This window comes from Myotis daubentonii, chromosome 1 (genome assembly GCF_963259705.1).
Source record: "Myotis daubentonii chromosome 1, mMyoDau2.1, whole genome shotgun sequence".
Taxonomy (NCBI): Eukaryota; Metazoa; Chordata; class Mammalia; order Chiroptera; family Vespertilionidae; genus Myotis; species Myotis daubentonii.
In genome coordinates, this window is record NC_081840.1 from 66486669 (window position 1) to 66500223 (window position 13555).

The 13555-nt window shown below is 41.9% G+C and overlaps 1 protein-coding gene and 1 pseudogene across 4 annotated transcripts in view; both read left to right on the forward strand.

The window, feature by feature from the left end:
- Window positions 1–13555, forward strand: part of INO80 (INO80 complex ATPase subunit) — a 168772-nt gene that overhangs the window by 18556 nt on the left and 136661 nt on the right. The window lies entirely within an intron of this gene.
- On the forward strand, window positions 2534–5121 carry LOC132213610 (cathepsin L2-like; annotated as a pseudogene).

Consider the following 13555-nt stretch of genomic DNA (forward strand, 5'->3'; position numbering starts at 1 on the left):
AAATTTCTCATATAACATTTATCATGGTGTAACAATCATACATAGTCATCCTTTCCTGAACTTAAAAATATTCCTACAAGAAATGCCTGAAATTTTACCGCCTATGTTTTCTAGGATTTTTATGGTCATGTGACTTATATTTAAGTCTTTAACCCATTTTGAGTTTATTCTTGTGTATGGTGTAAGTTGGTGGTCTAGTTTGATTTTTTTGCACGTATCTGTTTAGTTTCCTTAGCACCATTTATTAAAGAGACTTTCTTTACTCCATTGTATGTTCTTGCCTCCTTTGTCAAATATTAATTGACCATATAGGCATGGGTTTATTTCTGGGCTCTCTGTTCTGTTCCGTTCATCTATGTGTCTGTTTTTAAAACCATTACCACGCTATTTTGATTACTAGAACCTTATAGTATAGTTTCATATCAATCAGGTCTCATGATACCTCCAACTTTGTTCTTCTTTCTCAAGATTGCTGTGGCTATTATTTGCCATCTTTTGTGGTTCCATCTAAATTTTAGGATTATTTATCTGGTTCTGTGAAAAATGTTATTGGTATTTTGATAGGGATTGAATTGAATTATAGATTGCTTAGGGTATTATGGACATTTTAATGATGTTGATTTTTTTTTAAATTAAATCTTTATTGTTCAGATTATTACATTTGTTCCTCTTTTTTCCCCCCCATAACTCCCCTCCTCCCAGTTCCCGCCCCACCCTCCGCCCTCACTCCCCACCCACTGTCCTCATCCATAGGTGCACGATTTTTGTCCAGTCTCTTCCTGCATCTCCCACACCCCTTTCCCCCCCAAGAATAGTCAGTCCATTCCCTTTCTATGTCCCTGATTCTATTATAATCACCAGTTCATTCTGTTCATCAGATTATTTATTCACTTGATTCTTAGATTCACTTGTTGATAGATGCATATTTGTTGTTCATAATTTGTATCTTTACCTTTTTCTTCCTCTTCCTCTTCTTAAAGGATACCTTTCAGCATTTCATATAATCCTGCTTTGGTGGTGATGAACTCCTTTAGCTTTTCCTTATCTGTGAAGCTCTTTATCTGACCTTCAGTTGTGAATGATAGCTTTGCTGGATAAAGTAATCTTGGCTGTAGGTTCTTGGTATTCATCACTTTGAATATTTCTTGCCACTCCCTTCTGGCCTGCAAAGTTTCTGTTGAGAAATCAGCTGACAGTCGTATGGGTATTCCCTTGTAGGTAACTGAGTTACTTTCTCTTGCTATTTTTAAGATTCTCTCTTTATCTTTTGCTCTTGGCATTTTAATTATAATGTGTCTTGGTGTGGTCCTCTTTGGATTCCTTTTGTTTGGGGTTCTCTGCGCTTCTTGGACCTGTAAGTCCATTTCTTTCACCAGGTGGGGGAAGTTTTTTGTCATTATTTCTTCAAATAGGTTTTCAATATCTTGCTCTCTCTCATCTTCTGGCACCCCTATAATTCTGATGTTGGTACGCTTGAAGCTGTCCCAGAGGCTCCTTACACTATCCCCGCATTTTTGGATTCTTTTTTCATTTTGCTTTTCCGGCTGGGTGTTTTTTGCTTCCTCGCATTTCAAATCATTGACTTGATTGTTGCGCTCCTCTGGTCTGCTGTCGGGAGTCTGTATAATATTCGTTATTTCAGTCCGTGTATGCTTAATTTCTAGTTGGTTCCCCAATATAACATCGAGGGTCTCATTAGTTTTCTTGTAGATCTCATTAAGTTTATCGGCGGCTTCTAAACAGTTCTTGAGAGACCTTAGAAGTGTGGTTCTGAACTCTATATCTTCCATTGACAATTTTGTCCTGTTTCTTTGTCTCCGCATTTTGTTATGCTTCCTTGGTGCACCCCCTAGTGGTCTTTGTTCGCAGTCTTATAGTTAAACCTTGATTGTTGTAGCTAATACCAGGGAGGGTTTGACCTCCAGGCCAAGTGGCTATGAGAATCAGCTGTGTCAGCAGTGAGAGAACTTCTGTCCTCTAGGGAGGTGCTAATCTAGTCTTTGCCTGAGGCTATCCGGCAAATGCCTCTGTGCAAGGCTTGGGTAGGGCGGGTCGCACAGGATCAACAGGGTGGGCCGGAGAGAGCAGTTATGGCGGCTCTCAGTCCTGTCCCCAGGGGCTCTGCCTCTCTGAGTCCCAGCACCCGCTGCAAAGCTCGGAGAGAAAGCTGCACTCGCTCTGACCGAAGCCAGACAGTCCCGCTTCTCCCGTTTGAGTCTGGGTCCCTAAAGACTCGCCTGTATCTGGAGCTCAGAGTCTGCGACTCCCTCCGGATTGAAAACGCCAACCGCGCCCTCCGCCCCCAGCCCGCTCCGCGCACTCCGCACCTCAGAATTTGACTTCAGCACTGCGCCTCCTCTGAGTGTCCGTATGCGTTTCTCTTTCCTCCTAGTTGTAGGACTTCCACTCAGCCAGCGTTCCTGTGGTTCTGGGTGATGTCCGTTCCGTCTTTTAGTTTCACTTTTGAAGTAGTTGTTCAAAGCAGCAAACTCCGGCGTTAACCTATGCCGCCCTCTTGGTTCTCCTCTGATTTTTCCTATATATGAGCACAGTGTATGTTTCCATTTATTTGTATCCTTTTCAATTTCTTTCTTCAGTGTCTTATAATTTTCCGAGTATAGGTCTTTTATCTCCTTGGTTAAATTCCTACGTTTTTTTGTTGTTGCAATAGTAAATTGGATTGTTTTCTTTCTTTTTTTAAAAAAGATCTCTTTATTAATTTCAGAGAGGAAGGGAGAGGGAAAGAGAGATAGAGACATCAATGATGAGCGAGAATCATTGATTGACTCCCTCCTGCACGTCCTGCACTGGGGATCAAGCCAGCAACCCGGGCATGTGCCCTTGACCGGAATTGAACCTGGGACCTAGGTCCGCAGGCTGACGCTCTATTCACTGAGCCAAATCAGCTAGGGTTGCATTGTTTTCTTAATATCTTTCTGATAGTTCATTATTGGTGTATAAAAATACCACTGATGGGAGATCCTGGACCAGCATGTGCTAACTGCGCCTGCTCGGCTATGCCCCCGAAGGTTTTGAAACATGAATCCTTCATTCTTCTTGATTGCCCTTTACTTAGGAATAGCTTCAGCTTCTCCAAAACTTGATGGAAGTTTAGAGGCACGATGGCACTGGTGGAAGGCAACGCAGTATATGGCTTGAATGAAGAAGAATGGAGGAGAACAGTGTGGGAGAAGAATATGAAAATGATTGACCTGCACAACCAGGAATACAGCCTAGGGAGACAGAGCTTCACCTTGGCAATGAATGCTTTTGGTGACATGACCAGAATTCACATAGGTCAGTGGTCGGCAAACTGCGGCCCCTTGAGTGTGGCTCTTCCACAAACTACCACGTGTGGGTGCACACGTACAGTGCGATTGAAACTTCGTGGCCACACTCAAGGGGCCAAAGAGCCACATGTGGCTGGCGAGCCGCAGTTTGCCGACCACTGATGTAGGTGATGAATGGCCATCAAAATCAGAAGCACAAGAAAAGGAGAGTGTTCTGGGAACCGTACATTGCTGAAATCCCCCCAACTGTGGATTGGAGAGAAGAATTCTATGTAACTCCCATGAAGATCCTGAGTCACTGTGGTTCTTGTTGGGCAGTTAGTGCAACTGGTGCCCTTGAAGAACAGATGTTCCAGAAAACTGGCAGACTTATCTCATTGAGTGAGCAGAACCTTGTGGACTGCTCTCAGGCTCAAGGCAGTGAGGGCTGCAATGGTGGCCTAATGGATAATGCCTTCTAGTATGTTAAGTCCAATGGATGCCTGGACTCAGAGGAGTCCTGTCCATATCATGCAAAGGTTGGACCCTGCAAATACAGGTCCGAGGATTCTGTTGCCAATGACACTGGCTTTGTGGACATCCCTGAGCAGGAGAGTGCCCTCATGAAGGCAGTGGCAACCGTGGGGCCCATCTCTGTTGCTATAGATGCAAGCCATCTTAACTTCCGGTTCTATGAAGATGACATTTATTATGAGCGGCACTATAGCAGCGTAGATCTAGATTATAGCATACTGGTGGTTGGCTATGGCTTTGAAGAAGAAGAATCAAGTAACAATAAATATTGAATTGTCAAAAACAGTTGGGGTGAAGCTTGGGGCAAAAGTGGCTACATAAAGATGGCCAAAGACCGGAACAACTGTGGAATTGCCACCGCGACCAGCTATCCTACTGTGTGAGATGATGGTGATAAAGAAAGACTTGATTGAGAACAGGATATCCAGAGAAGGAATTTTTATTTTAAAACTGACCACATTTTACTTAATGGGATACAACACTTCAATCTTGAAGATCCAAACTGTGATTTGAATTCTGTGATGTTTACATTGGTAAAATGTTATTTCTTTTATATAAGGATGTATAAATTTTTACCTTTTAAAATAAAAATTTTTATTACTTTTAATCCTAAAAAAAGCCACTGATTTTTGAATATTAATTTGTATCTTGCTACTTGCCAAATTCATTTATTAGATCTACAGTTTTTTAGTGGACTCTAGGGTTTTCTATGTATAATATCATGTCATCTGCAAATAATGACAGTTTTATTTTCTTCTTTCAAATTTGGGTGCCTTTTATTTCTTCTCATCTGACTGCTATGACTAGTACTTCCAGTGCGATGTTGAATAAGAGTGGTGAAAGTGGACATCCCTGTCTTGTTCCTGATCTTAAGGGAAATGCTTTTAGATTTTGCCCATTGAGTAAGATGTAGGCTTTGGGTTTGTTCTATGTGGTGGTCTTTATTATCTTGAGGTATAATCTCTCTATTACCACTTTGCTAGAGTTTTTAATCAAAATGGTTGCTGGATTTTATCAAATGCTTTTTCTGCATCTAATGATATGATCATATGATTTTTATCCTTCATTTTGTTTATGTGATGTATCACATTTATTGATTTGTAAATATTATACCAATCTTGCATCCCCAGAATAAATTCTATTTGGTCATGGTATATAATCCTTTTAATGTATTGCTAGATCTGGTTTGCTAATATTTTGTTAGGATTTTAGCATCTGTGTTCATCAGGGATATTGGCTATATCATTTTCTTTCTTTGTAGTATCTTTATCTGGTTTTGGAATTAGGATAATGCTGGCCTCATAAAAGAGCTTGGAAGTCTTCCGTCCTTTTGAATTTTTTGGAATAATTTGAGAAAGGTGTTTTTTTAAAGAAAAAAATATTTTTTATTGATTTCATAGAGGGAGGGAGAGGGGGAGGGAGAGAGAGAAACATCAGTGATGAGAGAGAATCCTCGATCCTCTGGTTCCTGCATGCCCCCTACTGGGGATCAAGCCCACAACCCAGGCATGTGCCCTGGCCGGGAATTGAACTGTGACCTCCTGGTTCATAGGTTGACACTCAACCATTGAGCCACACCCGCTGGGCTAGGTGTTAGTTCTCCAAATGTTTGGTAAAGTCACCTGTGGAACCATCCAGTCCAAGACTTTGTTTACTGGTATTACTGCTTCAATTTCATTAGTTGTAATCAGTCTATTAAGGTTTTCTGACTCTTCCTGTTTCAGTTTTAGAAGATTGTATGTTTCTAGGATTTCATCCATTTCGTTAAGCTCGTCCAATTTGTTGGCATGTGTGTGTGTGTGTGTGTGTGTGTGTGTGTGTGTGTGTGTGTGTGTGTGTATATTAGAGGCCCGTTGCACAAAAATTTGTGCACTTGGGGGAGGGGGGTGTCCCTCAGCCCGGCCTGTGCCCTCTCGCAGTCTGGGACCCCTTGGGGGATGACCACCTGCTGGCTCCCTGGGGGGGGGGGGGGGGATCGGGCCTAAGCTGGCAATCAGACATCCCTCTGGCAGCCCAGCAGCCCTCAGGGGATGTCCACTTGCCAGTGGGGAGCAGACCTAAGCTGCAGTTGGACATCCTTAGTGCTGCTGAGGAGGTGGGAGAGGCTCCCACCACCACCGCTGTACTGGCAGCCATCAGCCTGGCTTGTGGCTGAGCAGAGCTCCCCCATGTGGGAGCGCACTGACCACCAGGGGGCAGCTCCTGCAATTAGCGTCTGCCCCCTGGTGGTCAGTGTGTGTCATAGTGACCAGTCATTCCCAGTCGTTCTGCTGTTAGTGTCAGTTTGCATATTACCCTTTTACTATATAGGATAGAGGCCTGGTGCACGGATGGGGGCCGGCTGGTTTGCCCTGAAGGGTGTCCCGGATCAGGGTGGGGGTCCCGCTTGGGTGCCTGGCCAGCCTGGGTGAGGGGCTGATGGCTGTTTGCAGCTGGTCACATCCCCTTCAGGGTGGGGGTCCCCACTGGGGTGCCTGGCCAGCCTGGATGAGAGGCTGATGGCTGTTTTCAGGCTGGCCAACCCCCTTTAGGGTGGGTTCCCCACTGGAGTGCCTGGCCAGTCTGGGTGAGGGGCTGAGGGCCGTTTTCAGGCTGGCTGGCGACTGAAGCTCCCAGCCTCTCCTGTTTTTCTTTTCTCTTTTTTAAATTTTGGGGTTTATTTACCTTCTATAATTGAAACTTTGTTGCTGTCACTGGAGCTGAGAGCCACTCCTGCTCGCTCCAGCTCTGAGGCCACAGCCTGCTGAAAGCAGGCATCTGGGGTTTGTTTAGCTTCTATAATGGAAAATTTGTTGCTGTCACTGGAGCTAAGAGCCGGCTCCAGCTCCGTGGCCATGGCTGGCTGAAAGCAGGTATCTGGGGTTTGTTTAGCTTCTATAATTGAAACTTTGTTGCTTTCAGAGCTCAGAGCCGGGCCGCAGCAGGCGGGGAACCTTGGCTTCCTCCATCACTGGAGTAAACAAGCTTCCTGCTCGCTTCAGCTGCATGGCTGCCGGGCGCCATCTTGGTTGGGTTAATTTGCATATCGTGCTGATTAGCCAATGGGTGGGGTGTAGCGAAGGTATGGTTAATTACCATGTTTGTCTAATATTAGATAGGATATACACACACACATGTGTGTGTGTGTGTGTGTGTGTGTGTATTGACTTCAGAGATGAATGGAGAGGGAGAGAGAGATAGAAACATTAATGATGAGGGAGAATCTTGATTAACCACTCCATGCACACCCTCCTCCAGGGTTCGGAGCTTGCAACCTGGGCAGTGTGCCCCAACCCAGAATCAAACTTGATGCTCAACCAATGAGTCTCCATGTATTTGAATGTTTTTCAGGGTGTTTGTTTTTTTTTATTGTAATTGATAGCAAGTTTTATAACATTGTGGTCAGAGAAGATGTTTTATGTGATTTCAATCTTCTTGAATTTATAAACTTATTTGGTGTCCTAACGTGGTTTATTTTTGTTTGTTTGTTTGTTTATCTTTGAGAATGTCCCATGTGCATTTGAGTAGAATGTATATTCTGCTGCTTTGGGATTAATGTTCCGTAAATATAAATTAAACCCATCTGACCCAGTGTGTCATTTAAGGTTACTATTGCCTTGTTCACTTCTTTTTTTTGCTGATAAAAAAGGTATTTATTTATTGATTGATTTTAATATATTTTTATTGATTTCAGAGAGGAAGGGAGAGGGAGAGATAGAAACATCAATGATGATGCCGAAACCAGTTTGGCTCAGTGGATAGAGAGTCGGCCTGCGGACTGAAAGGTCCCAGGTTCGATTCCGGTCAAGGGCATGTGCCTGGATTGCGGGCACATCCCCGGTGGGTGGTGTGCAGGAGGCAGCTGATCAATGTTTCTCTCTCATCGATGTTTCTGACTATCTCTCTCCCTTCCTCTCTGTAAAAACTCAATAAAATATATTTTAAAAAACGAAAAGAAACATCAATGATGAGAATCATCGATCAGCTGCCTCCTGCATGCCCCCTACTGGGGATGCAGCCCGCAACCCGGGCATATGTCCTTGACTGGAATCGAACCCGGGACCCTTTAGTCCTCAGGCCGATGGCTCTATCCACTGAGCCAAACCAGTTAGGGCAAAATGTTTTTTGGGTTTTTTTAATTGTTTTATTGCTTGAAGTATTACAAAGAGTATTACATATGTCTCCTTTTTTTCCTGCCCTTAACAATCCCCCGGCCTCCCCTACCCCCCAGTGTCTTATGTCCATTGGTTATGCTTATATGCATGCATATAAGTCCTTCGGTTGATCTCTTACCCCCCTCCACCCCCTCGCCCCTCAACCCTCCCCGGCTTTCTCATTATAGTTTGACAGTTTGAGGCAGCTCTGCCTCTGTATCTATTTTTGTTCATAAGTTTATAATGGTCTTTATTATCCATGAGTGAGATCATGTGGTGTTTTTCCTTCATTGACTGGCTTATTTCATTTAGCATAATGCTCTCTAGTTCCATCCATGCCGTTGCAAATGGTAAAAGTTCCTTCTTTTTTACAGCAGCATAGTATTCCATTGTGTAGATGTACCACAGTTTTCTAATCCATTCATCTACTGATGGGCACTTAAGCTGTTTCCAGATCTTAGCTATGGTGAATTGTGCTGCTATGAACATAGGGGTGCATATATCCTTTCTGATTGGTGTTTCTGATTTCTTGGGATATATTCCTAGAAGTGAGATCACAGGGTCAAATGGGAGTTCCATTTTTAGTTTTTTGAGGAAACTCCATACTGTCTTCCATAATGGCTGCACCAGTCTGCATTCCCACCAGCAGTGCATGAGTGTTCCTTTTTCTCCACATCCTCTCCAGCACTCGTCGTTTGTGGATTTGTTGATGATAGCCATTCTGACAGGTGTGAGATGGTACCTCATTGTTGTTTTGATTTGCATTTCTCGGATGATGAGTGACTTTGAGCAGGTTTTCATATGTCTCTTGGCTTTCTGAATGTCCTCTTTTGAAAAGTGTCTATTTAGGTCCTTTGCCCATTTTTTGATTGGATTGTTTATCTTCCTTTTGTTAAGCTGTATGAGTTCCCTATAAATTTTGGAGATTAGGCCCTTATCAGATATAACATTGGCAAATATGTTTTCCCACCCAGTGGGCTTTCTTGTTGTTTTGTTTATGGTTTCTTTTGCTGTGCAGAAGCTTTTTATTTTGATGTAGTCCCATTTGTTTATTTTCTCTTTAGTTTCCAATGCCCTAGGAGCTGTATCGGTGAAGAAATTGCTTCGGCATATGTCTGAGATTTTTTTGCCTTGGATTCTTTTAGTATTTTTATGGTTTCCCATCGTACATTTAAGTCCTTTATCCATTTTGAGTTTATTTTTGTGTATGGTGTAAGTTAGTGGTCTAGTTTCATTTTCTTGCATGTATCCATCCAATTTTCCCAACACCATTTATTGAAGAGACTATCTTGACTCCATTGTATGTTCTTGCCTCTTTTGTCAAATATTAATTGAGCATATTGGTTCGGGCCGATTTCTGGGTTCTCTGTTCTATTCCATTGATCTATATGTCTGTTCTTGTGCCAATACCAGGCAGTTTTGAGAACAGTGGCTTTGTAATACAGCTTGATAATCTGGTATTGAGATCCCACCTACTTTGTTCTTTCTCAGGATCACTGCAGCTATTCGGGGCCTTTTTTTATTCCAGATGAATTTTTGGATTGTTCGTTCTAGGCCTGTGAAATATGCTGTTGGTATTTTAATGGGAAGTGCGTTGAATTTATAGATTGCTTTGGGTAGTATGGACATTTTAATGATGTTGATTCTACCAATCCATGAACACAGTATGTTCTTCCATCTGTTTATGTCTTCCTCTATCTCTTTTTTCAATGTCCTGTAGTTTTCTGAGTAGAGGTCTTTTACCTCCTTAGTTAAGTTTATTCGTAGGTAGCTTAATTTTCTTGGTGCGATGGTAAATGGGGTTGTTTTTTTAGTCTCTCTTTCTGTAAGTTCACTATTGGTATATAGAAATGCCATAGATTTCTTGGCGTTAATTTTGTATCCTGCTACATTGCCAAATTCATTTATTAAGTCTAATAGGTTTTTGATGGAGTCTTTAGGGGTTTTTATGTATAATATCATGTCATCTGCAAATTAGGACAGTTTTACTTCTTCTTTTCCAATTTGGATGCCTTTTATTTCTTCTTCTTATCTAATTGCAATGGCTAATACTTCCAGTACTATATCGAACAGGAGTGGTGAGAGTGGGCATCCCTGTCTTGTTCCTGTTCTTAGGGGAAATGGTGTTAGTTTTTGTCCATTGAGTATGATGTTGGCTGTGGGTTTGTCATATATGGCTTTTATTATGTTGAGGTATGATCCTTCTATTCCCACCTTGCTGAGAGTTTTTATCAAAAATGGGTGTTGGATTTTGTCAAATGCTTTTTCTGCATCAATTGATATGACCATGTGGTTTTTTTCTTTCAATTTGTTTATGTGATGTATCATGTTTATTGATTTGCGGATATTGTACCATCCTTGCATCCCTGGGATAAATCCTACTTGGTCATGGTGTATGAGCTTTCTGATGTACTGCTGGATCCGATTTGCTAAGATTTTGTTGAGGATTTTGGCATCTATGTTCATGAGGGATATTGGCCTGTAATTCTCTTTCATTGTGTTGTCTTTACCTGGTTTTGGTATTAGGGTGATGCTGGCTTCATAGAATGAGCTTGGAAGTGTTCCTTCCTCTTGGATTTTTTGTAGTAGTCTGAGGAGGATAGGTTTTAGTTCTTCCTTGAATGTTTGGTAAAACTCCCCTGGGAAGCTGTCTGGTCCTGGGCTTTTGTTTGCTGGAAGATGACTGCTTCAATTTCTTCCATAGTTATTGGCCTGTTGAGATTTTTGGATTCTTCCTGATTGAGTTTTGGAATGTTGTATTTTTTAGGAATATGTCCATTTCCTCCAGGTTGTCTAATTTGTTGGAGTAGAGTTGTCCATAGTATTGTTTAACAATCATTTGTATTTCTGTGGGGTCTATTGTTATTTTGCCTCTATCATTTCTGATTTTGTTTATTTGGGTCCTCTCTCTTTGCTTCTTGGTGATCCTGGCTAGAGGTTCATCAATGTTGTTTATCCTTTCAAAGAACCAGCTCTTGGTTTCATTGATTTTATGTATTGTTTTTTTGGTCTCTATGTCATTTATTTATGCTCTAATCTTTATTATCTCCTTCCTTCTGCTCACTCTGGGCTTTTCTTGTTGCTGTCTTTCTAATTCTTTGAGTTGTAGAGTTAGATGATTTACTACCATTTTTTCTTGTTTTTTGAGATAGGCCTGTAGAGCTATAAACTTCCCTCTCAGGATTGCTTTCATTGTGTCCCATAGGTTTTGGATTGTTGTGTTTTCATTGTCATTCGTTTCCAGGATGTTTTTAATTTCTTCTTAGATCTCATTGGTAACCCACTCGATATTTAATAACATGCTATTCAGCTTCCAAGTGTTTGAGTATTTGGGGTTGTTTTTATTGTAGTTTATTTCTAATATTATGCCATCGTGGTCTGAGAAGATGCTTGGTATGATTTCAGTCTTCTTGAATTTGGGGAGACTTTGTTTGTGACCCAATATGTGGTCTATTTTTTAATATGTCCCATGAGCCCTTGAGAAGAATGTATATTCCATGGCTTTGGGGTGAAGTGTTCTGAAGATGTCAATTAAGTCCATCTATTCTAGTGAGTCATTTAGGATTGCTGTTTCTTTGCTGATTGTTTGTCTAGAGGATTTATCCAGTGCTGTCAGTGGTGTATTAAAGTCCCCTACTACAATTATATTGTTTTCGATTTCTCCTTTGATATCTTCCAGGAGTTTTTTTTATGTATTTGGGTGCTCCTGCATTGGGCGCATATGTGTTTATCAGGGTTATATCTTGTTGTATTGATCCCTTTAGTATTATGAAGTGGCCTTCCTTATCTCTTGTTATGGCCTTCACTTTGAGGTCTATTTTTTCCAAAGACAAAATAAGTATTGCTACCCCAGCTTATTTTTCATTTCCATTTGCCTGAAAGATATTTTTCCATCTCTTCACTTTCAGTCTGTGTGAATCCCTTCTTCTGAGGTGGGTCTCTTGTAGACAGAAAATGTATGGGTCATGTTTTTTTATCCATTCAGCCACTCGATGTGTTTTGGTTGGAGCATTTAGTACGTTTACGTTTAAAGTTATTATTGAAAGGTACTTGTTTGTAGCCATTTCTTTTTGTGTGTGGCTGTGTTCTTTCTGAGCTTTTTATTTCTTCTTTTTACACCAGTCCCTTTAGCATTTCTTGCATTGCTGGCTTGGTGGTGATAAACTCCCTTAGCCTCTTTTTGTCTGTGAAGCTTCTTATTTCCCCTTCAATTTTGAATGATAGCCTTGCTGGATAGAGTATTCTTGGATTCAGTCCTTTGCTTTGCATCACTTTGTAAATTTCTGTCCATTCTTTTCTGGCCTGATGTGTTACTGTTGAGAAATCATTTGATAATCTAATGGGAGATCCCTTGAATGTAACTTTCCGTCTCTCTCTTGCAGAGTTTAAGATTCTCTCTTTGTCCTGAACATTTGCTATGGTAATTATGATGTGTCTCGGTGTGGGTCTTTTCGGGTTTACCTTGTTTGGGACTCTCTGTGCTTGTGTGATCCCCCCCCCCCCCCCCACCTCTGGGAAGTTTTCTGATATTATTTCTTCTAATAGGTTTTCTAACCCTTGTTCCTCTTTCTGTTGTTCTGGCACCCCTATTATTCGTATGTTGTTTCGTTTCATGTTGTCCCAAAGCTCCCTTAGGCTCTCCTCTTGTCTTTTAATTTTTTTCTCCAATTGCTGTTCAGTTTGGGTGTGTTTTGTTTCCCTGTCTTCTAATTCGCTAATTTGGTCCTCTGCTTCTCCTAGTCTACTGTTGAAACTTTCCATGGGTTTTTTTTTTTATTGCAGCTATATCACTCTTCATTTCTTCTTGGTTCTTACATAATTTATTGATTTTTCATCTGTTTCTTCTTGCTTCTTGCATAAGTTGTTGATTTTTTCCTCCATCCAGTTTATGCCCTCTAGGACCTTTAATCTGAATTCTTTTTCTGTCATGTTGCATGCCTCTGTATCACTTAGCTGCTTTACTGGCGAGTCCTCCTTTTCTTTCCTTTGGGGGGTCTCTTTGTCTACCCATGTTTGATCGTACCGCCATATCTAGATGTTGAGTTGTTCAGTGGCTGCCCCTTGGGTGTCAGTAGCTCCTCGGGCTGCGGTTGCTCCTCGGGCAGTTGTGGTAGCAGCTGCTCCTCAGTTGGTAGCAGCTTCTCTGGTGGGTGCTGTTCACAGTTGTGGTGGCTCCTCTGGCTGGTGGGGGGAGGCTTCACACACAGCTGCTGTTCCTCAGACAGAGGGTGTGGTGATCAGGAGGCTGCTGTTCAGTCCACGTTCACCAGGTCCACCACCAGGGCAGGTTCCTGCTCTTCTCAGCCCCGGGAACCATACTGATGGGGTGTTGCAGGTTGGGGTCCCCACAAAGCAGACTCCTTCCTGTGATGCTGTGGGATGACACCCTGTTGATGCGATGAGACAGGGCTGTGAGTTGCCTTGTTCACTTTTTATCTGGAAGATCTAGCTATTGATGTCAGTGGAGTGTTAAAGTCCCCTACTATGACTGTATAGCTGTCAATCTCTCCCTCAATGTCTGCCAATATTTTCTGTATATATTAAGGTGCTCCAATGTTTGGTGCATATATGTTTACAAGGTTATGTCCTTTTGTTGAACTTATCCTTTTAGTATTACAT